The sequence below is a fragment of the Sapajus apella genome, unplaced genomic scaffold, assembly GCF_009761245.1.
Source record: "Sapajus apella isolate SASKATOON/1434 unplaced genomic scaffold, GSC_monkey_1.0 scaffold141, whole genome shotgun sequence".
NCBI lineage: Eukaryota > Metazoa > Chordata > Mammalia > Primates > Cebidae > Sapajus > Sapajus apella.
Window position 1 is genome coordinate 3147696 of NW_022437081.1, and position 27313 is coordinate 3175008.

At 34.7% G+C, this 27313-nt stretch overlaps 1 protein-coding gene and 1 long non-coding RNA gene across 2 annotated transcripts in view; both read right to left on the minus strand.

The window, feature by feature from the left end:
• The window catches only part of FGF13 (fibroblast growth factor 13), a 77562-nt gene that overhangs the window by 40445 nt on the left and 9804 nt on the right, over positions 1 to 27313 (minus strand). The gene's annotated exons all lie outside the window — the stretch shown is intronic.
• LOC116540532 lies at positions 7159 to 27057 on the minus strand. The gene is made up of 3 exons (XR_004264485.1): positions 27044 to 27057; positions 26067 to 26073; positions 7159 to 7312 (listed from the first exon to the last, which is right to left on the minus strand). It is a non-coding gene; the product is annotated as an uncharacterized LOC116540532 (long non-coding RNA).

A 27313-nucleotide genomic window follows, 5' to 3' on the forward strand; every position in this document is an offset into this window, starting at 1 on the left:
AAGTATATTAAAAAGATACTGAAATTGATTACATAGCTCTTAGTGGCAATAAATGCATTTTTCAAATAGTCATAATTATCCCTAGAAACAAATGTCAGCAAGTGATAAGGAATCAATAATTGGACTATAGAAGTTCAAAATAAATTAGGCTGAATTACGTCTGTGCTTCATATAGAGAGATACTCTTAGCAAGAAAAACCTCTGGTTTTTCTATTTATATTTACCTGCTTTTGGACTAGTCAACATTTCCTCATCAAACAGCTGAGTAAAATTATAAATCTTATAAATACAGGTAATGATTATCAAAATGTTTTGCTCATATTTGATATTTATCCACTACATTGATTGAGTTTAAACATTACTCTTGAAAGCTGTTTCAATGTCTGAATTAACTAATCAATAAATTAAATATTGTAGGCAACATTTATTGAGTACCTAGTATATTCTAGGCTCTGTTCCAGGCACTCTGGAAAGATCACTGAGCAAAATAAAGACCCTGCCCTCAAGGAGCTGACATTCTAGTAAAGGAAGACAATAAACAAATAAGGAAGTACATATTCGTTCATTCAACAACAAACAGTGAGCAATACAAAAATCTGAACTGCAAAAAATTTGTATTCTACTGTGCACATACAAACAATATACAAATAGACATTTTATTCTATAAATGTATATTTAACGTATTTAACATGACTTGATCTATTTAAATGTGGTATATAAACCATGGATGCGTAAAATGGATACATAAGTAATAAATAATGAAACATAGAAGATGATGGTGACAAAGTGCTATTTTAAATTAAGTAGTCAGGGAAGCCTCTGTGAAAAAGTCATATATGAATAGAGACTTGAAGATAGTGAGGGAGTGAGCAATGGGGAAATCTGGGAAAGAGGAGTCCAGGCAGAAGAAACAGCTAGTACAAAGGCTCTAATGCAGGGATGGGTTTGTCACGATGTGAAGGAATGGCGGGAAATCCATTATGACTAGAGCATAATGAGTGGCAAGTAAGGAGCTAATAAGGGTTAGGGGGGTGAGGTCAAAAAAATAGCTAGGCTAATAGAGGCTAATTAGGAGGCTATAATAATTCAGGTGTAGAAGGGTAGATATAGAAGGTAGAAGTGGAAGTAATCAGAATTGGTTTAGTTCTGGAGTGCAGATATTCTGAAAAAAGACTAAGATTTGTGATGCATTGACTGTCTCATGTTACAGAAAGACAGAAGGCAAGGAAAACTCCAAGGATGTTGACCTAAGCAACTGGAAGGATGGGGTTGCCACTTATTGAGATGGAGAAGACTGTGACCACAGAATATTTAGGGAAATGATATGAATATTTCTCTTTGGGACTTGTTAACTGAAAGATGATACTCAGGAATCTACATGGAGAAGTCAAGGAAGCAGTTGGAAATGTGCCTGAACTTTAAAGAAGAATGCCAGGCTACAGAATTTGGGGAATCACCAGTATGTAGACAGTGTTTGAAGCCATGAGAGTAATACATAAAGAGGGTGCATGTAGATAGAGAAAATAGCAAGTTCAAGGACTGAGTCCTGGATCCCACCAAAGTTTACAGGTGAGGAAGATGAAAAAGAACCAATAAAAGAGACTTAGAAGGATCAGTCAGTAAGGTAGATGAAAAGCAAAGCGAGTTTAGTGTTCTGAAGCCAAGTGAAGAAAATGTTTTTAGTAGGAAGGAATGGCAAACTGCATCAACCACCACTGTTTAGGTCATGGAAGAGGATATTGAGGAGAAGATACCATATTTGGGAATGTGGAGGTAAGTGGTGATTTTAGGAAGAGTGATTGGGTAGAATAATGCGGGGATGGGTAAAAACCTGATTGGAATAGTTTTAAATAGAGAGAATGGGAAGAGATGAAATGGACACAATGATATACAGTTCTCTCAGGGATTTTGCTGTAAAGGGAAACTGATAAATGGAATGGTAGCTGGTGACAAATATGCAATAAAGTGGTATTTAAATTTCATTTAAATTCTCATTTAAATGAAGCTGAAAGAGGAGACCCTGTGTTTAGTGTATACTAGCCAGTTACATGCTATGACTGGAGAAGACAGTGTTCAATGTGCATAGAACTTAGGGGATTGGTTTGATCAGTCATGTTATTTACGTAGCCCACGAGAAAACCTGGCCCTTCCACCCTAGCCTTTTAATATGGAAATGCAGGGTGCCATTTTACACACATGGGGATATGAGTGAGTGGCCATGCTACCAGGCACATGTGGGGGCAAGGACAAAAGGACAAGGGTGAGAACTGCCATATTGGGTGGACCCAATTTTTAATGATTTTCATTTGCATATTAAAGGTTGCCACTTCCGGTTTAAGAGCCAGGGCTTTTATGGTAGACAAGAAACTTACCTGGTATTGTGAAAAGCATGTTGAGGATCTCTTTTTCTTTTTATTTGCCTAAATTAAATGGGATAAATAACAATAATGTTTGTATGCTGAGAGGGATATGAAGATATAAGAGAGAAAGAAAGAAAAGAGCAATTTCTAGATTGATAAATTTGATTAAGAAATATGGAGTTGAATACACTGCAAGACTGCAAGGGCTGGCCTTATATAAGAACAAGGAAAGGGATCCATAGTAACAAAGAAAAAGACAGAATATGGGTCATAGCTAGAACTGGGTGATTAGATATGGCGGTGGGGGTATGTGGACATTTTGTTCTGACTTTCCGTTTTCTCTGTGAATTAAAACCATTAGCCTTAGGAAGCGGAGAGGGAGGCATTCAGGATTTCAGGATAAAGAAAGTTCAAAATAATTAATTACATACGTATAAAGGTAATTCAATTGGGGAAATGCTAATATAGTATTACTAAAAAGGAGAAGCTGGAAGAGGAGAGGGAGAAGGAGGGAAAGAGGAGAGGGGAGAAACAGAATAAATTGAGCACTTACTAGGTACCAGGCATTATTGTAAGATTCTTTGTACATGGGAATACACTTAAATCCCTCAACTCTATGACCATACTTTTCGATTATTATCCCCGTATTATAGATGAGAGAGCAAACTAACGTCAGTAACTCATTTAGGTAGAAGGCTTATTGGTCTGCATTAATGGTCATTAAGTTAAAGCAAAACCAATCAGCACAGTGTGTTTTCCTCCAAGAGCACTAGTACTGTATAGATGCTGAATTAGCACAGATGTGGACTGAACAAGGGCTGGAGTATTCCCAGTTGATTAATTATGTTGGGAGAAACAGAAAATTGTATCAATGGTGTCTGAAAGTGTGATTATTATGAGGTTTGCATCACCTAAGATGAGGAAAGAGAGAAGTGAAGATATAGAAGCAAGAGGAAAGAAGGAGTGGAGGTTTTATCAAGATTTATAGCAGGAGTAATGCTGGAGGGTGTGACAAAGTTGTCAAGGAGCAATTGATAGTGGTGTTGGAGAGAATGATAATCAAACACAAGAAAGGCTCCCAAAGAGTTTTATCTCCCCTTTATAGGAGGTGCAATCAAGGGAGAACTAAATGGTGGTGTACAGTATAAGATAAACTAATAGTTAAGCACAAACATTTGGTTATGGTTCTGATGAGCACCCTAAACTCTTACAGCTTTCCCGAGTAGTCAGTTTATGTTTCTATCAATTTGCTACTTGCTAACTTATGTTGCCATGAGCTTTTAAAATCTATGGATACCGAGCTCACTTGTTGTAATAAGCTCAGAACAGGAATACTTGTTAGGTAAAGATTTTTCTTTAAAGTCTTGGTCATCTAGCCCCAGAAATAGCATTTACTCAAGAGCAAGGCAAAGAATAAATGGAATCCAAATCTTTCTGACATTTTAAATATTCATAATTTTGTTATGAAAATCTTGACAAATCATAATATTCATCTCCACATTTTTAACTCTACACTGTATCCTACATACAATAATAATTCTGTGAAAGAAAAATCCTTTTTTTAATTTTTGTATTTATTATGTAAATATTATAAAAATAAGTAGGAATAACAATTAGATAAATATTACAAATTGTATTTACTATTATTTTCATATTTATTCTATTTTAGATTTATTAATCTTAATTTTACTCCTTTTTTCACATTGATGCAATTCTGATAATCTAATATGCATCTTAATAACAATGCCACAAATTAATGCCTACACAATTTGAGGAGTGGAAAATTGAGATAAGTCAGACACTGCCTAAAGGGTCTATTATTCTGCATTTTTTTTAACGAAGGGAATAAAATAAAACTAATTTTAGAAACTTGGATACAGGCATAAACACATATGATTCTACCATGTGGTGACAGCCATTTTGAATATTTTTGGTGTATGTCCATCTTTAGTAGGGAAGGAAACTTAAGAGATGAGACCTGAGTCCTCCAAGAGATATTTTTGCTGCTGTTATACCCTCTCACTATTTGTATTTTGTAGTAATTCAGGCTTCTGCTAAATCATCAAGAAAAATTACAGATGCTAAAGCATCGTTACTATTAACCAACAGTTTCACTTTAGACAAGAAATAGTTGTTTTGAATGAATGGAAACATTTTTAATCTGCAGTAAAACCAAAGAAGGAAAAGCAACTAAGATTAGAGTAAGCAGAAAAAGACATAAGGAAAAAAACACTGAAAAACACTTCCATATTTTAGACTTTTAATAGCACAGTGAATACACAGCTACCTCATGCCTGGCCCTACTAAGCCTACAAGGTCTGTCAGCCTCGCAGACTGAGAAAACTGGGTGAATTGAAACTAAAGTACAGGCTAAGTTTGAGGGCCATTCAGGGTTCAAAGACATGATAAAATATGAATGGGATTAATAGACTTGGAAAACCCACTTAAATGTCCAGTAAAGATTTATCTTTATGAATTTATCTTTTCTTCAACACTATGTCTCATCGACTTCATAAAGCCTTAACTGTGCCCTCAGTCTTTCAATCTATGAAATAAGGATCCTATAAAGCATTGGTCCCAAGGCTATTTGGCACCAGGGACCTGTTTTGTGGAAGAAAATTTTTCCACAGATGGGGTTGGTGGGAGGGGTGATGGTTTTATGATGAAACTGTTCCTCCTCAGATCATCAGGCATTTGATTCTCATAAGGAGTACCCAACCTAGATCCTCCACATACACAGCTCACAATAAGGTTCACGCTCCTATGATAAGCTAATGCTGCTGCTGATCTGACAGGAGGTGGAGCTCAGGTGGTAATGCCTGCTCCCTCATCGCTCACTTCTTGCTGTGAGGCCAGGTTCCTGTCAGGCCATGAACAGGTATCTGGGTTGGGAGCCCCTGCTACAAAGCATAAATGGTTGTATCATCTGAATTATGGAGTAAATCATCATTATGGACACAGTCACTATTTCCTTGTAAACAATTCACACTGCTATGACTCTTTCCCATAAATCAGTCAATCAGAAACTTAAAACGTTGAGAATATGATTCATATTTCAAACCAGCTCTCTCTTCAAATTTAGTTGATCCTTTCACACAGACATTTTCATATTTCACTATATTATGTAGTGCCTATTATAGTTATGTGTTAATAGAACAACTCTGTAAAATAGACTATCAGAAACAGTGATGAACCGTGGGATATCTTAAGAAACAAAGTAGCATTCCAAATAAAGTATCCCTCAAAATGGATAACTAAACTGTTAGATTCACTCATGCCAATCTTTCTCATTGTAGCTTTAATGTGCTCTTTGCTCGTTTCTGATATATGTCATATACCACTCACACTGATCTCCAGTCCATGACCAGGTTAGAAGCTACAACTGGGAGCCTATCATAATGCCCTATCTGTGCACATTTACAACTGGACCATAGATTTTTTATTGCTACACAGGTGAGCCATGTAAAATCTTTGCTCTGAAACAATGGCCAAACTTGCATAATATGAACTTGAATGAGTGTAGTGTTTCTTCTTCCAGTGATAGTCTCAGCTTATTTAACTTAGAAAAGCCTTTGGCCTATACTGAACAAAGAAGTACACTCAACCAAATTAAACAGAGTAACAAAGCGCTCACAGGAGAGGTTTTTCTTTATAAAATGTTTCATTAAAAGTCCAAAAATCCTTATTGCTTTTCCTCAAGTTGCACTTTTAAGCTAAAATTAGATTTTAGATTCTACAACTACATGAGCCTAAAGAAATATTTCCAAAACTTTGGATACATAGAAGAAGGTAGACTTAGCCCAATGTTCATTCAACCACAGTAATGGAGATGGAAACGTTTATTTAGCACCTATATATGACTAACAATTCACATAAATAATCTCACATAACCCCAAGAATAAATAATGCTCAACTTTGTTTTTAGAGGCAGGGTCTCACTTTATCAGTCACCCTGGCTATGGTGCTATGACATGATCACAGATCAATGCAGCCTCAATCTCCTGGGCTCAAGCAATCCTCCCACCTCAGACTCCTGAGTAGTTGGGACTACAGGCACATGTCATCACGCCTGGCTATTTTTTTTTTCTTTGTATGTTGCAGAAGCTTGCCTTGAACTCATGGGTTCAAGTGATCCTTCCACCTCAGTCACCCAAAGTGCTGGGGCTACAGGCATGAGCCACCATACCCAGCCCCATACACCATTTTTATTAAGTATTCTATTAGGTAACTTTCCCAAGAGCACACAGATTGGAAGTGATCGGATATACAGGCATACCTTGGAGATATTACAGATTCAATTCCAGACTACTCCAATAAAGTGAGTATCTCAATAAAGTGAATATTGCAATAAAGTGTGTCACATGAATTTTGCTTTCCCAGTACATTTCAAAAGTATGCTTACTCTATATTATAGTCTATAAGTGTGCAATAGCATTATGTGTAAACATTCAGTGCATATACCTTAGCTTACAAATACTTTATTGTTAAAAAAAAATTGCCAATGATCATCTGAGCCTTTGGCAAGTCACATCCTTAGTTCTGCTTGAGGGTTTTGCCTGGATGTTGATAACTGCTGATTGATCAGGATGGCAGATGTTGAAGGTCAGGCTGATTCTGGCAATTTCTGTGAGAACAATTAAATTTGCTGCATCAATGGACACTTCCTTTCATGAAAGATTTTTCTGTAGTATGTGATGTTGTATGATATGACTTTACCCACAGAAAAACTTACTACAGAGATGTTACAGAGGTGGCTTTCCTGAAGCCTCATGAAGCCACCTCTAGGTTGCAACTTCTCTTCTGCAGCTTCCTCATCTCTCTCAGCCTTCACAGAATTGAGGATAGTTAGGGCCTTGCCCTAGGTTAGTCTTTGGCTTAAAAGAATGTTGTGGCTGGTTTGATCTTCTATTCAAATCAATAAACCTTTCTCCATATCAGTAATAAGGCTATTTCTTTCTTATGATTTATGTGTTCACTAATGTAGCACTTTTACTTTCCTTCAATAACTTTTCTTTGCATTCACAACTTGGCTAACTGGTACAAGAGGGCTAGTTTTTGGTTTATCTCAGCTTTTGACATACCTTTCCCACTAAGAGTAATCATTTCTAGCTTTTGATTTAAAGTGAGAGAAGTGCAACTGTTACTTTCACTTCAACAATTAGAGGCCAATGTATAGTCATTAGTCAGCGCAATTTCAATATTGTGTTTCAGGGAATGGGGAGGCCCAAGTAGAAAAAGAGAGATGGAGGAATGGCCTGTTAGTAGAACAATCAGCACACACACAATATTTATCAATTAAGTTTGCCATCTTATATAGGCATGATCTGTGGTGCCCCAAAACAATTACAAGAGTTATCATCAAAGATCAGTGATCACACAGATCACCATAACAGATATAACAATAATGAAAAAGTTTGAAATACTTCAAGAATTACCAGTGTTATCTGGAAACATAAAGTAAGCACATGCTGTTGGAAAAATGGCGCTGATAAGATTTTCTTGAAGCAGGGTTGCCACAAATCTTTGATTTGTAAAAAATGCAACACCTGCAAATCATAAGATGAGGTATGTCTGTACATGCTTATGGTGGCTGTATTTGGTATCAAGAGTAGATTCCCCTATATCCCTATTTTCTGTCTCTGTATACAAGGAAAACAAGGTTGTGTGTAGCTACCACTGTAATTCTTTCCCATACCTGTCTAGAAATCTATTTTGAGATGGAAAATGTCATGCATTGCCATGTCTAGTAAATATTTACACTGCCTGCACAAGTTGTGCCATTCAGGTGGGCTGTGTCTGTAAGACAGAAAACAAAATGTGCCAACAGTGGAAGGCTACATCATTGTAAGTTCCTTTCCTCTGTTAATATCAGAGTTGTGTGTGTGTGTATGTTCCTTTGTTTAATTTGCCCCCCACAGTGCAGTCTTTCAAACCATTTGTTATTTTTCTTTTCATGCCATGTGAATAAATGTGAGTAATTGTGTTAGTTAGAGGCTTTACTCCCTCGGATGGTAATTATCCAATCTATAGTTCCATTCCAAACTCAGCAAAATAGTATTAGAGAAGTTGATCTTCATTAGAAGGGATCTGTTGGCTTAACAGAATATACAAGATATGTAATCATAGGTCAAATTAAAATAATTTTACTCCCCAAAAGTACCTGTTATTTATTATGTTAGGAGGTTTTATTTGTGTTGCTGAAAAATGTCTGCAAGCTTCTCATATATTCATGAAAATCTTCTGTTTTCTATGAATTTATCAAGCCATTATTGCCTAGGACTTATATTACTTTTGCTGGCAAGAAAACATGCTTGAGAATTCTTCAGAGGAATTGTTAGCAGAAGAAACATTCCAGCTCTGGTGATCTGGAGTGAGAGGAGGGGCTAATGCACCAGGTTGGCTTTAGTTTTGCTTATTTATTCCTTTATATTGAATTCTATCAAGTATAAAAAATGTTGATATTTGGGATTTCTGAAAATTAAACCCAAGGAGTTCTGTCCATTTCCTCATAAATGAGCCAGGAAAAAGCGAGATTATAGTTTACAAACTCCTTTAGTTGATCACTAAATGGCAATGAAATTAAACACAGCTATTAGAGGACATAGAGTTATGTTATAAAATTCCTATTTATGCACAAACTATAACATTTTAAAGAAACATAGTAAGATCACTGATTCCAAGTTCCTCCTGCAAAAATATATTTGAAGACAAATATTATCTGTCAAGAACTATGAAGATTCTGAATCCACTTAATTTGCAGGACCATTAGTGCTTTGATGGAAACTAAACACACACACACACACACACACACACACACACACACACACACACAGCTCTAATGTTAAAAGAGTAAAGAAGTCGTGTCTCTTCTCTTGTATGGGGTACTGATATTTGACTTTTAAGTCCACTTGATTTGCTTCCTGAGTCATTATCAGTGGGGCAAGTATACAGACTAGGCAAGTAAGCCCACATGAAATGATTTAGCAAGTACATGCACCATAGAAGCACATGTCTAAGACCAAATGAGAATTTTCTTCAGTTTATAAATATCTTGTTATATACCTTACCATTTTCAAAAGCTGTCCACCTCCCTTTACATACAGCAAATTGCTATATTTTGACACTATTCACACATTTATTTCTTATATGAGTCATAGGCCAAGGAAATGTGACATTTTCCATAGTTCATCGGGATGAAGAGCAAGACCATTTAAGTGGAGCCAATTAGAAGGCACAAACAATCAACCTTTATTGGTCAAATCCAGTTATGTCCCCAGTGGAATTCTGTTACTTTTATATAAATAAACCAAATAATGAAAGGCAGAGGAAAATAAAAGAATGCTGTCATGAAAGATTCATTAGAAACCTACGTTCACTGTTGTAATCACAAGCAGGCAATAATTGCTAATTTCCCTAGGTATATCCCATCTATTTCAAAGATAATTCCTTGGCTACCCAGCACTAAAAAGCACTCATTAGATCTACATTCTACATAAAGTGATTGCTGTAGATTTTATTAAAAATTTAATAACAGATGCAAAGTTAATGCATTTATTACTTGCAAAATAGACTTAAGATGACAAAGGAATATATTATACACTATCATTTGATCTTTAAGGTAATTGAGAAACTGACCAAGAAAGGGAGCTGCTCAAATTCATACATTCATTTGAACAGGGGTTAGAAACTGCATTCCTGTATTTCTAATTCTTCATGGCGATATTGTGAAACACACATAATTTGAACCTCCAAATGCTTCCTTACTAAAGTGTATCATTTTGATCCAGTCACCTTTTCTTATGTAAAAGAGAAAACTCACTCATTTTTTTTTTCTCAGTCTTTGGCCTCTTACAATAGTAAAATTCTCTCCTATCATTTATTTAGCAAATATTGGTAAAATAGCTACTGGGTACTTAGTAATGAATTTGGTGTGGTGGGAAATATAAAAGAAGGAGAAGGTACCATGCTTATATTCAAATACGTTAAAATATAGTTTGGTAAACATCAGATTCACATGCAAGAAACATTTGGAAATAAAGGACATATGAAAAAAATATTATACACATTGTGCTTCAAGAACACAAAATGAGGGGTCGGGCATGGTGGCTCAAGCCTGTAATCCAAGCACTTTGGGAGGCCGAGGCAGGTGGATCACGAGGTCAAGAGATCAAGACAATCCTGGTCAACATGGTGAAACCCTGTCTCTACTAAAAATACAAAACATTAGCCGGGCATGGTGGCGCGTGCCTGTAATCCCAGCTACTCAGGAGGCTGAGGCAGGAGAATTGCCTGAACCCAGGAGGCGGAGGTTGCGGTGAGCCGAGATCGCGCCATTGCACTCCAGCCTGGGTAACAAGAGTGAAACTCCGTCTCAAAAAAACAAACAAACAAACAAAAAAACACAAAATGAGGCACTGTGATGCCTCTGCAGTCTTTTTATGAGGTTGTAACATCACAAGAAAATAGCCTGATATTACCTGATATTACTTATCTCTAATATCAATATTTATAATTGATTTAATGAAGCTCAAAAAGGGTATGTGGCCTCAAGGACATGCAATCCAATCTCTTCTACTCAAGAGGTTTTTTGCTAAATAAAAATATGAAGGCAGTGAGTCCTTCCATAAACAATTCAAGAAAGGGAACAATTGCAGAGAACATCAAACAATAAAGGAAAAACAAACCAAAAAAAATCCTATCTCATTTGAATTCAGAATGTTACACCTGAAAGGAAAATGAACTACTAAATAGTCTTACAAAACAAAATTTCAATTAAAAGCAGGAAGTACTGTTGAGCTAGTATGTTTCATTTAGCAACCACAAGGAAACATAATAAAACTATCTAGAGCAACACTTCTCCCTTTAATTAAGTGGGATGACCACTAAAGTTGCATAATTGCCTTTGGGACCACTAGCAATGTCACAACAGCAAAAGAACTTTCCAAGACTTTTGGAAACTATACAAGTCTGCCACAAAATCATACCAGAGGCAATGATTTGGGAATTCTGTACAAAATTGAGACTCATCAAACACCGAAAGAGAAGTTATTGTATCTTGCAAGAAAGCCAATTAATGGTTTCTTGACCAGCACTGTCTAACAAATAAAGGTAGTTCATCTATAACTTGTAGAATGAAATAACCCTTTCAGAGTGACCCTACACCATGAAAGAAATAACTGTCACAAATGAAAAAAAAATGGACAAAATGATGTATTGCACATCATCACTATTTACTTACTGTTACAAATATATTTACTTGGACTTCATATTTAATTCAACAGTACAAAATAGCAAGCCAAATACAGCAGTTTTCCTTCATCACTTGACAAATGCACATAGTATTATGTAAGATAATGCAGGCAATAGGACTTTAAACATATGAATTGTCATACTTAAAAGTGTGTATTTTAATATTATTATTACACTGAGCTGTCTCTATAATGCTACTCTTAGAATCCTAGAAGCAATTTAAATTGAAATTATTTTTATAGCAAAGTTTCTCTTGCATGTTACAAACTAAATTCCCTTAGGTGAGATCCTCCTATATAGAGTGAGAACATTTATTTATTTTTTTTTTATCAAGGGTATCTATGGACTTTTGACTCTCAATGTATTCTGATGTAGTAGTACTGCATGTGGCTTCCTGAAACAGTAATTTTCTCAGTATACTGAAATGCTGGTTTGTGATGAGATGGTAATAGGTTGGGCGACCACAATAACAGCAAATAAAGGTTCAATAAAATCTCATAAAAAAGAAAAATTCTTTACTACAGCTGTACTTAGATAAACTTCCTATGAAGAATATTATTGTGCTTTAACATCTTGCTGCAAACTTTTAAGAAAAAAGGTTAATCTTATATTCTAGGAGAAAAAAATACTATTTATGCAAAACTGATACTGGTTGGCATCAATTTTTCCCTAATGTTCCAACAAATATTTTAAAATGCTGTTTAGCCACTTGGTTAGGTGAACTATATTCTTATTTATAATGTATGAAAGAGTCATTAATTCATTAAGAAATTAAAAGTTGGCAACATTCTGTAAAAGAAAGTGTTATTGTGCTTATAAAAGAGAAATGGGAACATGATGAACGATTTGTGAAATAATTAACTAATGTGCTATAAATGAACAATTTGCTGGTGATACATTCCAGGATTTTTCACAGTGTGCCCAATTTTCATTTTTCATGACTTGCAAATGCTATATGAAGTTTGAGATCTGTCAGGTTCAGATCTCACAGTGTGCCCAATTTTCATTTTTCATGACTTGCAAATGCTATATGAAGTTTGAGATCTGTCAGGTTCAGAGGTCTGAGACATATAAAAAGCAAGATTGAATTATTAATACATGTTATTTATTCAATAAATCAGCAGAATAATATTTCATACTCTTACAACACATTTCATATAGAGATCTTAACATACTTAGGCCTCTATGCAAATGACACTGATGTCTCAGTAGAATTTCTTGGACTACCCAATTTTAGGTTTGATAAAATCTATATAATGTCAGCTAAGAAAATTATATCATATTAAAGGAGTGACTCAAACAAACTCTGTGACGCCTATACTTGATGATTAGCTATATTTAGAAAAAGCCTAGAATGTGTGCATATAAAGCCTCTGAAAGGTTGACTTAGTATTCAATGATGCATAATAACATTTCAGGAAATAATAATAAAACAATTAAGCATGGATGGTTAAAGCAATGTGAGAATCCAAAACAAAATAATGATCTATCTTCCTTCGGCATGCTTTTATATCAGCATTTAGCTAGTACAATAACTATCACATTCAACATATAAAAAATCAACCCAAAATGTATTAAAGATCTAAAAGTAAGACCTGAAGCTGTGAAACTAATAGAAGAAAACATTCAGAAAATGCTACAGGACATTGGTCTTGGCAAAGACGTTTTGCGTAAAACCTTAAAAGCACAGGAAACAAAATTTTAAAAATAGACAAATAATACACGAAGTTAAAAAGTTCCTGCTCAGCAGGGAAACAATCAAAAGAGTGAAGAGACAACCTACAGAATGGGAGAAAATATTTGCATACTGTCCATCTAACAAGGGATTAATAATCAGCATATATAAGGAACACAACTCAATAGCTATACACACACACACACACACACACACAGACACAATGAGCAAAAGATCTGAATAGACATTTCTCAAAAGAAGACAATTCTTCAACAGACACATGAAAAATACACTCAACATCACTAATCAGGAAAATGCAAATCAAAATCATAATGAGATATCATCTCTATCATCTCACCTCTGTTAAAATGGCTAATATAAAACAGACAAAAATAAGAGATGCTGGTGTGGATGTGAAGAAAAGAGACTCCTCATACACTGTTGGGAATGTAAATTAGTACAGCTATTATGGAAGACAGAATGGAGGTTCCTCAAAATACTAAAATTAAAACTACCATATGATCCAGCAATACCACTACTAGGTATATATATCTAAAAAAAAAGTAAATCAGCATATCAAAGAGATATCTGCACTCTCATGTTTACTGCAGCACTATTCACAACAGCCATGATATGGAATCAACCTAAGTGTCCATCAACAGATGAATGGATAAAGAAAATGGGGTACATAACACACAATGGAGTACCATTCAGCCATAAAAAAGAATGAAAGCATGTCATTTGCAGCAACATAGATGGAAATGGAGGTCATTATGTTAAGTGAAATAAGCCAGACACAGGAAGACAAAAACTTCATGTTCTCACTCACATATGGGAACTAAAAAAATTGGATCTTCTGGAGATAGACAGTACAATGATGGTTACCAGAGTCTTGGAAAAGTAGGTGGGAGTGGGAATGGGGGAAAGTTGGTTAATGGGTACAAAAATACAGTTAGAAAGAAGGAATAATTCTAGTATTCGATTGTACAGTAGGGAAATTATAGTTTACAAAAATTTATAAATTATTTCAAAGTAGCTGGAAGAAAAGATTTGAAACATTCCCAACACAAACAATAGGGAAATGTTTGAAGTGATAGATAGCCCAGTTACCCTGATTTGATAATTACACATTGTATACATGTAGTAAAATACCACATATATCCCCCAAATATGTACAATTATTATATATTAGTAATAAAATTATGAAAAACAACCTACCCCAGTAACAATACAATCTCATTTTGGTTCCAATTTTTAAACTAAGGCAGTTCACAATAATTCTGACAAGAAGGACAAGTGTTTCCCCTTCAAAATGGAAAACTGACCATATAAAAAGAAGATTGCTCAAATGCTTCTATATTTACCATAAAAATACTTTTTCAAATATTCTAATAGAAAAATGCTAAATGAACAATAGCATTTTTTGAGTATGAAATCAAAGCATTTAAAGCCTATTTACCTAGGTATGCATGTGAATATTAGCACAGATGGAGAGAAAAGCAATGATAAGCATCTTTGAAAATATCTGCCATCATATAGTCTCCTCTACTAAATAATTGAATTTCCTCCATTTTATAGTGTATTTCTTACTACAGAGGTGATACAGAGATTACTGGGCATCTGGACCAGAAGCTCTCACACTGTTGAACCCTGAGGGCAGATGCTAGTCAGAATTTCAGAGAATACTAAAAACCTTGTGGAATAAACTGCCTTTCATTTTCATTTTGATTTCCTGAAACTCCCAAGAATGGTGTCCTGACTGCCAAAAAGAAAGGTAACTAGGTCTGAAATAATTCAGAATTGTTTTACATTTACGGAATTCTTATTTCTTTACTATTATCATCTCTCATCTATCTGCTAGCATCTTTTGAATGTCTTGATTTTACACAATTACAAAGCAACACTACTATCCAGGAAGCTTGTTGCAAAACAACTTTCTCCATGTGTCCACACCTACACTCAAGCCCCAAGAGGCAGAACCTTTGCCTCTGACAGCAAGGACAATGAGTGGTTCATGCAAACAGATGAGCATCACTAGAATGTGTTATAGATACTGAAAAACAAATGAACCAAGCCAAACCAAACACCTCGCTTTATGCTGAAACTCCTATTTCTCCCCAAGGCTTCTGAGGTTCAAGACAGCTGCCCCCAAGCAGAGGAGGCATAAACATGAGTTACATAGAAGAATAAAGTCTCACCTCAAAATTTGAAGAGAAAGCATACCTCAAGTAAGTAGGCTACGGGAAAAAAGAACATGAAATAAAATGCTGTTTTGTTTGCCCTCCATGAGGACATTTGAGGCCAAGGACCACAGCAAAGAAAATAACTCGGCAAAACCACCCATCGTGGTTCTGCTGACCCCCTATTTTCAAGTTTAATTATTTGTTTAAAAAAGTCTCATGCCTTGATCAGAGATATTAGCACTTAAAGTGTCTGCTGAGTGTATTTTCTTATGTGATATTTTAATAATTGTTTGACTGAAATACCCTTGTGATGTACATGAGCTTTGATTTTTTGACAGCCCTACTGAAAACAGAACTTTTTTGTTCAAGCAAATAATTCTTCTTGGATTAGAGCAGTACGGAGAAACATAATGAGTTGGCCTGGTCGTTTCCCTTACTGGGTAAAGATAAGAGAAATATAAATGTAATGAAGAGGTTTTATAAATATGTTTTGTATCCACGTATTGCTTCTAGTGTTAACCACCCATCTAATCACAGGGAAGGGGTAAATGAGTAACAGAAATCTCAAAGAAGAAGGAGATAAAGGGTCAAAACTTTGCTGTTTCCTCATCACTCATGAAAGCCAATGGTAGAACTCTTTTTCTTTTTCTTTTTTGGAAATAAGCACTTTCTGTTCCTCAAAATACCAGGTGTTAATGTATCTTGCAGGTTATAGCTTCAGGAAGTTGTATCTCTGTCTACGGGTCAGCATTGTTTCTCTTTGTTATGTCTACTATTGTAACTCGAAATAATAGAAAAATGGAGGGAATATATCCCTGTGTCACTGGCCAAACATGCAGTGTGGACTCTGATATATCTAAAAGCTTTGGTTGGTTGAATCTACCATAATCCACTTGTGCTGGGCAAGTGGGAGCCTTTTTTTTTTTCTTTTGAGTCACACATATATAAAAATTTTAAAGTACTTTATCCTATATCATTTCTTGATATAATTGAAAACCATTTTCCAGTGTACTCAATTTTACGTCCTCAAGCCATATAAGCATGATCTTAGTGTGATCTGCTAAAGTCTGTGGTGCCACGCAAAATTATATATATTGTTTGATATAACTGGTAAATTTCCATAATGATGCACTCTCACCCACCCCCATCCCCAAGGCATTCAAATTGTTTCCCTATATGGAATATTCTTACAGTGAGTTCTGGACTAAAAATAGCATTGCCAAGCTGCAGAAGTCGGGATGAAACAGTTTATGCTGATCCTGTAGTAGATCAACTATTAACAATTACAGATCTGAATTTAGGATGAATCTCCTTATGTACACTATAAATTCCAGACATTGACAGTATGAATGGATCAACATGATCATATGATCATGGTTTGGGGTGACTAGTACCTTGTGGATATTCAACAGGTATATGCTAATCAATTGGTTGACAAAGCTCCTGGACCATTTTATGCTTTAGCTTCTCTGGGAGATTAGATGTGCAGCTGGGCTCTCTGAAACTTGAAGAGGAATGAAGGAAGTTTTCAGGAAATTTCTACTTCAAAGGTTATGATACAATATAAAAGCTCTCCGCTTCAGGTCTCCCATAGGCTCTATCTTCCTCAGTGCAAATAGCACTACACACGTTTATTATGGTGAATCATTGTCATGACATGGGAAGGAACCAGGGAATATTTTAAATATTTTTAAGAAGTCTTTAATCAAATTGACAACCAAGCACTCTAAAGAGGACTTTTGTTGTTGTAGCCTTCATGATTTTGTGGCCAGGATAGCAATAGATTTGTTATGCACAGGCTTTTTTGTTATACTATTTACTACATACAACGAAGTTTTATCTGTTCGAATTTCATTTCTGAAAGCTATCACTGTCATTTCCTGGTATCTCATTGACAATTATGAAAGTATTATGGAATGATTCACATCCTCTTTCTATCAGATATTTTTTACCCTTTGTATTATTACAGACTAAGTTATAATACTTTCGAGTTGTTATTTACATTTGACTCTTCCAAATTTTTATATTTTTTCTTGGATAAAAATGAACATCATACCTCATTTTAACTACTTTTGTTATATGATATGCCAGAATTCCTATACACATCTGAGGCCTTTTAAAAGGAGATGTTATATATTATGGCTGCTGGCTATATGCAAAATCCATCCAAGAAATCAATTGAGGCTTTCACAGTAGTTCTATTTCCAGAATTGTCAAAAGTAGTTAGCATCAGAGTACCTGATGAATAACTTAATCAGAATGTTAGTATAGATGTGGTATTTATTCACAAATTCAGTATGAACAAAACTTATTAAATGTATTATTCAGGGCCTTGCCAGTTATTAACCTTGGTTACAGCTATTATAATGATCAGAAAATGCTTTCATTTAAGATTTCCCTGTTCAGAAGTTACAATTCCCTTTAAGTGGTATAATTATTGAAACTAGTGCTGTAGCTTCCACTTTTTTTTCTTATATCTCAGTAATTCACTTCCTTACATAATTTTAAAATGTTAACACTTTATAGAACCCATGAAAGTTTATAATTGGTCTCTGTAACTTATTTAAAATATTCAATAGGCCTGACAAATAATATCGCCAGCCTTTTTGCTTTATCATATATATATCTATTAATTATTTCAATAAATATGTGTTAAAAATATAATTTTGCTAGGCTGCTCTATGAATAAGGGGGAAGTAGAGATAAAACAAATCAGTTACTAATTAATGAGCATAGCAAATTACTTCAATGCACAAGGTTCATGGGGAAAAAATATCTTGATGAGCTGTTCTTTTTTTTCTATCATGTTGTGGATTAAAATGATACAAAAAAGGAGACAGAGACTGAAAACCGTGGTCTTCACCAAGACATGAGAATCACTGGATAATCACATAAAATAAAGCTAAAAAGTCATATTTGCTCTCTTTCATAAAGCTATTTAGCATTACCAAATATGTCGCTAGAGCAATCTCCAAATGTTCAGTGTAGGTTATGCATTTAAAACTTAGAATTATTTTAGGAATTCCAAAATATCTAGTGCTGTTATAGCAACAGAGCAATGAATATAAGATTACTTTTTTCCATTTGTCTTTCGTGTGTGTGTGTGTGTATGTGTGTGTGTAAATTCCCTTACATCTGGCTTTACTTGCTAAAATTCCTCTTAGTCATTGTTGCCAATTATTTTATTGTTTAGCTTCAAAGAGTCTGGCTTTTTCCCACAAATATGAATTTAGCTTCAGAGTTAAAACCATGAAACACTCTGTTAAATATGTGCTCCATAACCTTTAATTTGGATATTTTTTTAACTTGGCCTCAAAAACAGAATACAGAGCAAATCTCATTCTATTTAGTTACAAGCAATACTGTCTCCCTGATTTCTCAGAAAGTACCATCCTCACTCATTCTTACACCTAAAACACTAGACTGTCCCCTAAATAATTTACCCGCTTTTGTTATTTTTTAGCGTCCACAAGGAGAAAATAGTTGATTTTGAAGGTACAAGTAACCAGATTTATGCAATTTCATATTCAAATAATGCCAAGTTAGATTTTTTTTCATATTTTAGTGAAACTTACATTAAACTGCAAAGAATAATAAACATGAAATAATCTGTGATATAGGAAATGTACTTTGGTCTTGAAAATTATGCTGATTTACTTGTGTTTTGAAGTAAAATCTAAAATGAATACTGCTACTTCTGTATATTTTTCACTGCAATGAATTTAAAGACTTCTATCTTAACACCAACTCAATAACTGGACACCTCTTCAAATCATAAAATCTAACTCTTTGAGCTAGAAGACCATTTAGTAACAAATAAAATTTGCTTATTTTCTCTGCTTTTTTCCTATAAAAATATAATTTTCTCTATTTTCCATTCCTACTGATAGCATTCAGAAATATATATGTATTTGTATAATTACCCATACAAACCATTAGTGTGAATGGAAACACTCATCAGAAACATTTAATCCCATAAAAATTAAGTAATTCTTCAAAAAAGTTTATCAAATCTATACTATGCATGAAAATTAGGAACTTAAGTTTTGATAGTAAATACTTTTCCCATTTTAAATTAAATAAATCAAATTCAACAATTTGTTAATTAACTGAAGTATACCAATAAGCAAAAATTGTAATGAGAAGTTAGAATATCTTTGTGCCTGTGCTTTTTATTTTTATTTGATAATGATCATTTTCTTCAATATTGGATATGATACTGCTTGTGTTTATTTTAAATCTATTTCCTTCCATAATTGAGTCCATATCACTTCCTTAAAGAGTTTTCATGATTAAACAAAACTCTTCATTTAATTCTTAGATTTGCAAGTCTCTAAAAAGTAGCCCTAGAATTTAGATATACTTGCTGATATGCCATCTGACATAATTCAAACATTTTACATGCTATAAATATTTGCTAGAAGTACATTCATCACTGTAAATTGATCAATAAGTTCATCTAAAGTTTGACATCCTTTCTATATTAGAATAAGAGCTAAAGATGCAAAGCCATCCCATTGAAAATTAGGTCTTCGATTGTCACATATTAAGATCACAGGATGTCAACAAATCAGGAAAAGTGTGAGCATACAGTTGACAGGTAAACATACTAAACATCCGAGGCATCTTAACATGAACAAATCCCCTACTCATAGTATAAAATTAAAACATATATCAGAATAGATTTTCTTGCACCTGAACAATGCAAACAACCCTTCCATTAATTGTATCTAAGGCCAGTGATTAGAATGCTGAATCCAGAAATTTCTGCCAGATTGTATTTTTTATGACATTTATTTTTTTGGAAATATATATTAATTTTTTTCTACCTTAGTTTAGCTATCAGTAAACTCATATGACATATCTAGGAATCACTGGTTATTTCTCAACTTATGGACTAATTATTTTACTTTTCTAAAGAGGTTTGAGATTACTGAAAACATAATATTAAAAACTGGGCTCTTAGGAGCAAGATATTTACATGGTCTCAAAGTATCTCCCAATGGATTATTTACTAGTTGCAAAAAATATACACACACACATACACAAATCCAGAAAACCAAGAGCTATTCAAGGGGAAATCAGACAACATTTTGATTGTATCACCAAAATTAATGTCCAACGAGGGGCAAATGAATATTGCATACCTCCAGATGTGAAACCCTAAGAAGGACATACTATCACCTATGCAGACTTTGGCTAGAAATGCTTAATCTCAATTGTATTAAGAAAAACCATCAAGCAACCCCAAAATTGTGAATGCTTACTTTAAAATTAGAAAGTGGTTCTTCTCTTCAAAAATTCCAATGTCATAAAACACAAAGAAAGTCTCTGGGAATGTTCTAGATTAAAAGAGACTAAGGAGACATGCCAATGCTGTAAGTGATCCTAGACTGGATTCTCTACTGAAGCGAAAAATGAACATATTTGATACTGGGGTCAGTTGGGGGGAAATAGGGGAGGGACAGTGGGGGGTGGGGAGTTGGGGAGAGATAGCAAGGGGAGAGATGCCAGATGTAGGTGATGGGGAGGAAGGCAGCAAATCACACTGCCATGTGTGTACCTATGCAACAATCTTGCATGTTCTTCACAAGTACCCCAAAACCTTAAATGCAATAAAATAAATAAATGAGAAAAAGAAAAAAAATTGGAATATGGACAGATTAGATAAAATACTGTATTAGTGTTACATTTACTGCAGTTCATTACTGTCAGTGTATAAGAGAATATCCCTATTCTTAGGAAATAGGTGTAAAGTGCCAGGGTACAACATACTCTCAAATGGCTCAGAAAACTGTGTGGGTGTGAGAAAGAAAGAACAAATGATAAAGCAAATGGAGCAAAATGAATTGGAGGATAGGATATACGGAGTTATTTGTAATAGTGTTATGCTTGCAAACTTTCTATGAGTTTGAAGTTATTTCCAAATAAAAAAAATTAAGCAAAGCAACTCAAATCAGACTTATAAGTAGTACATATTATCTTTCCCTTTTGAATACAACAAAGTCAGTAAATATGTATTGAGAAAACAACAGCATGCATTAATCAGGGTACTGGGAATGCAGTAGTGAATAAGAAAAATGAAATATATGCTGTCAACATGTTAAATTCTAGTTTGAGAAGATGAAAAGTAAACACACAAAATAATAATTTTAAATAGTGATAAGGCCTTGAAGAAGATGAATGTGGATAATACAAACAATGAATGTACTGCTTTAGTTAATGTGGTCAGAGATGGCCTTTCTAAAGAATGTCATTCCAGTTCAGACATGAACAAAGAGAAGGAAGCAGCTATGCAGGTATCTGGGGAAACAATCCAAATGTCCATCAAGAGACAGTGAATGAACCAATGTAAATACATATGATGGACTATTACTCAGCCATCAGATGGAATGAAGTACTGATACATGCTACAACATATGTAAGTCTTTTAAACTTTATGCTAAGTGTAAGAAGCCAGTCATAAAAGGCCATATATTGTATTTCTTTTGTACGAAATGTTTCAAATGGGCAAATCCATAGAGAGACAAAGTAAACTAGTGGTTGCCTGAGACTGGGGAAAGGGATGAGGTGTGTCTACTAATTAGTATAATTTCTTCATTTAGGGTAATGAAAATATTCTAGAATTAAACAGTGGTGATGGTTGGGCAGCTCTGTGAAATATACTAAAACAACTGAATTGTAACACTTTAAATGGATGAATTTATGATCTTTGAACTATATCTCATTAAAGCTGTTTTTTTAAAAAAGAAGGAGGTAATAAGTAATGGAAAAGTGGTCAATAATCTGGAATACGTAAAGGTCCATAAGTATGACCATGAGATTGATAAGGTTGAGGAATAGAAAAATATCCTTACAGCTAAAAAGGACCAGTTTCATTGGATGGGTCATCTACAGGGGTTTTGAAGTTACCAAGAATGTTAACATGACTGACAGACTCCATGTTAGTGTCTTTGAGAACAAGGAAAATGACAAAACACTTACTAATTGAATTATCTGTAGTAAATGCTGCATCTCAGGCTGCCATCTCGGGCTTTTCCCTGTTCACCAGCAAAAGCATTCTAAGAATATTTATGCATGTATTCATACATCATACACCTCAGTAATCAAATGATCAAATGCATCTCTCTAAAAGTAACATATTTAGCATGGTCAAATGAAGACTTTTCCATTTAATATTTATATTTCTCATATTTAGTTTATTTAAAACAGTAATTCCTGATTTTACAATGGCCAAAAATTTTTACTGTGTTGAAAAATTATAAAATTTTAATAATTAAGGTAAATGCATTAAATATAATCTAAATATTAACTCAGGCACATAACATTCTTAAAAGAAAGCAAATCTACATTGTGAAAGAATAAAACAAGTGAAGCTAAGGTGTTACAACTGCTAAAGGGCTGGTATTGTTTCATTTTTCACTATTTCTGATAGTGATTACTTCAAAAGAGATTTCATTATTAGATGTTGTGAGTGATACATAAGAACAACTCTATGTAATGAGAGAAGAAATGGTAAATTTAAGATATGTAGAAATAATCCAGTAGAGAAGAAAAATATGTTCCTTTTATTCAGATTGCAAGTCTGACTGAGCCGTTGGGATCAGTAACACAAGCTGTCTCATTCCCATGGCATCAAGCTGACTGTCAGAAAGAGAACTGCTTTCTGCTCTTGCGTCTAGTTTGCTGTGGTAGTCCCAGGACTACAAAACATGACAGTAAAATCACTCCTACAAGTTTTCCCTGGAAATGCATGAATGAAAAAGGCTTGTCAAAGGATTTCTACTTGTCTATACGTTTTGCCTGCTCCAACCTCAACCCAAGCTACACTGTGTATTATGAAAAAGGAAAAGTAGGTTTTTCTGAAACGTGAGTAATTACATGGGAAGAGCTGCTGCTAGTGAGTTCTAGAACATTCCAAATTTAAAAAACTGCTTTTGTTTTAACTTTGAGTTTTTGTTATCCTGTTTCTAATATCTGTTTTTTCTTTTGTATTAAATTTAGACAGAGAACACTAAAAATTTTTTATATTTAAGACTCGTGACTTTCTATAGTTAATGACTATTTCAAGCAGTTTTAAAACACTTATTACAAATAGCCTTATGCTATTAAATATTCATACTGTGAAGTTTTGAGGGACTCTCAAAAGCTTGTATACAACTTCCTATTACTGCTAAAGAAAAACCAAAGGTAAAGTTTTCTATGCACAATAACAATTTCCCTGCAGTCCCAGAAAGACTCAGCATATATCATGGACAAAAGCAAATATGTTATGAAATAATGGCTAATTATGATTCTCTGTGCCACAGATGGTTTTGCACTGCCACTTGAGCCTACATCAAGTCTGTCCCCCATGGCAACAAGAAAAAAAAGGGGAAGGGAGGGTGCAGTGCAAGAATTCCAAGATTAATCATGGAAAGTAAACTGCTATCTCTGTAACAATAACAATGTGGAGGTGTTGTTTCTTTATTTAATAGACAAAAGGGAGAAAATAAATGATAAAAAAATGTAAAGTTGAATTCCCCCCCTAAAAAAATTGAGGAATATAGAAGTAGAAATGCAAAAGAAGGTAGAATAAAGAAAAAGAGATAATATAAGAAAGCTCTTCCAGGGATCAGCATTTTCCGTCATCTTAAGAAACAGTCCTTCAAACATGTAAAGGCAATTTGTTGCAAGAGCAGAAAAACATTGGTATGAGGAATTTGGAATAAAGGATAAAATGTATATAAACTCATGGTTTCTGACTTCAGTGGTGGGTCCTCAGTGCCTCAGTGTCATTCAACAATCATTTTTCTTAAGCCCAGATCAGTGGTTTTCATAAGCATTAGCCAAGGAGCTTTTGAAAATATTCATGCATAGATCCCACCCTTGGATATTTTGATATAATTGGTCCAAGTGTAGCACAGAGAATGGAATTTTTTAAAGGTCTCTAAATAATTCTGATGGGTACCTAATGCTGAGAATCATTATCTGATTACAATCTATGGGTCAGCAAACTTTCTGGGAAATAAAGGGACAAGTTATTTGGTAAATAATTTAGGCTTTGTGGGTCGTAAGGCCTCTTGCAACTATTCAGCTCTGCTGTTGCCATGCAAAAGCAGCCACAGACAATAAGTAAATGAATGAGTGTGGCTATGTTCCAATAAAACTTTATTTTCACAAACAGGTAGTGGGTTGGATTTCACCCATGGCCTTAGCTTATCTACTCCTGTTTATTAGACTGTTTCCATTCCCCTTGCCCAAAACAGTTGTTCCCATCCTTCTTTACCTATGGGTACCCCCCAAAACTCTGACTTTCAGTAGATGACCTCTTATTCTACTTTAACGGAAAAATGCAGATTGTCTGGTAGAAAATTCTTCTACTTCCTGGTCTATTACTTGCAGACTCAATAAACCTGTGTCTGTATCTGTCCTCATCCCTTTGCCTCCCATTAGAGATTCAGTGTCCCTTCTTTTCAAGATGAATCTAATTCTTTCACTTAATTCCATCAGCCTTTCATCTCTTCTGCAGCTCCACTCCATAAAGAATACCATTTCTTATGTGTTCAATCAGTCCCTTTCTATTTGTTCCTTTCATTTACTTAACAAATATGATCAAGTGACATCCTTAACCAGAGAACCCTCAAAGTCTTCCTCAACCCTGTGTTCTTCCCTAAATGCACACCCACCTCTGCCTTCCCTTAAAAATTCTATACCTGTAGCCTCTACTTCCTCTCTTCCCATTCACTCTTCAAACCACTAAAATCTGGCTTCTGTTCCCAATATTCCACTGAAACTGCTTTCATTAAGATCACCCACAACCTTCATATGAAACATTTCACATTGCTGACTCTCCTTAAAACTCTTTCCACATTTAGCTTTTGTGATACCATTGTATCTGCCATAGTTAGTTATTCTTCCTCTGCTGGTCACTCCCAAGCTGTTATTCTCTAATATTATTTGCCAAGCTCTCTCCTCTTCTTATGCTACACATTCTCATAGCCATTTCCATGGCATTGACTGCCACCTACATGCGATAACTCCCAAGTTTTATTTCTAGTTAATGTCCCTTTCTCAAGTGCTAAGTCCATATTTTCAAATATCCCTTGAAAGCTATACTCAGGTATCTTCCTCAAATCTGCCTTTTCCCTTTATTCCCATTTGGTTAACAGTTTCCTGAACAGCCGAAATGTCAGAGGCAAAATTCTCCCTCTTCCTCATGACCCTTGATAATCCACTGAGCACTACTATGAAGATTTTTTTTTTAAATCTCTACCTGAAGACACCTCATTCTCATCTGTTCAGTGAATGGCAGCCATACATGTTTAACCACATATGGTAGTCCTGCTTTCCTTCCAAATCCAATCAGCCACCAAATCCTGATGATTCTACCTCTAAAGCATTTCAGCAATCCAACTCCTTTTAGCCATTCCCACTGTAACTACCTTTTAGGCAGACTATAGTCATCCCTCACCAAGATTATTTGCAATAACTTCCTAATTTTTTTAACTTGCCCACATCAGTAGCCCCTTACTTCCTTTTCTTACTTTTTCTTTCTCTTTAGGTCATTGTCCTGTTCTATTTTCACTTTGCTAAGAGGTACTTTGCAAAATCGCATACAGTATTTCTGTAGTAGAAGTGCCATGGTTTTATAAGAGAGAAGAGTGATCCTTCTTCTTTGGTTGCTGTCTCTTTTTGATGATACATGATATTTCATTGAGCTTTTGGTCTCAGCAATATAAGTTGCTGAAGTCACTAGGATAGAGGTCCATCCTAAATAGAGTCTGGACACCACACTTTAAGTAAGATGACAACAAAATGAAGTGCCCAGTGAGTATGGTATGGGATTCCCAGCCACAATCAATAAGGAGTTAATTGGAAGAACTGGAAAATAAATTCTAAAGAGGATTCTGATTTATTTCCTGGAGAAGACTAATTTGAATATTCGTTCTCTATATGAACTCCAGGACCATCAATCAGGCATATTTCCTCCTTAACAAAAACAGAGTTCCTTTTCTCTAATAGGAAATATTTAGTTAAGGCTTCTTTTTTCTTAATAGGAAACACACACGAGGTGTTCTACATTTGGGTGTATACTGGCACATCCATCATGGAAAGGAAGTTCACTATTAGTCCTCATTTCCCTGGGATGCCTTTCTTAGAAATGACCTTACATTGACGTTTACCAGTTTGCTGAAATAATGGTTAATTTGAATGGTAGGCTATGCATTTTCAATATTGATTCCTTAAGTGGAATACTGAATGCCCTAATTTTCTTGAGTGGGGGCACCTGACATATAAGCCAAGTTAAATAATTTTCCACATTATTACTTAAATATTATTTCCAAAGCACATTCTTCAATTGTGTTGTTTTAAAATTTATTATTTAATGGTGATTGCAAGCCAGAGAAATTCTGGATGATTTAGCAGTAACTATTTCATATGATATCTGGCATGTGCTTCCTCAAAAGTATGCCCAGTATATTCTATTTCCTTATCATGCCTTCACAATATTTTCAGAAAGCATCTATTTTATTAAAAAACCTACTGTTGTATCTGGTCCTGTTGAGGCAGTCTGTTGATCTAAAGGAAATTACTTAAAATCCTTCATTATTAAATTATCTTATCTTAGCACACAAATCTAAAATAAAATCCCCTTTCTTATCTTTCATAATAGCACTCTAGTAATAAAGTGACATATTTCATGAGCTTTGCCATAAAATCACATTTTTCATTTAGTAAAAAGAGCAAAGTCCCTATATTTATTAAGCAATCAGACTTATGAAATTGCCTGATAGGAATACTGATAGTGACCACGGTTTGAGGTATATGCCGATAATAATCTTTTTTTCATAACTTTTTTCATA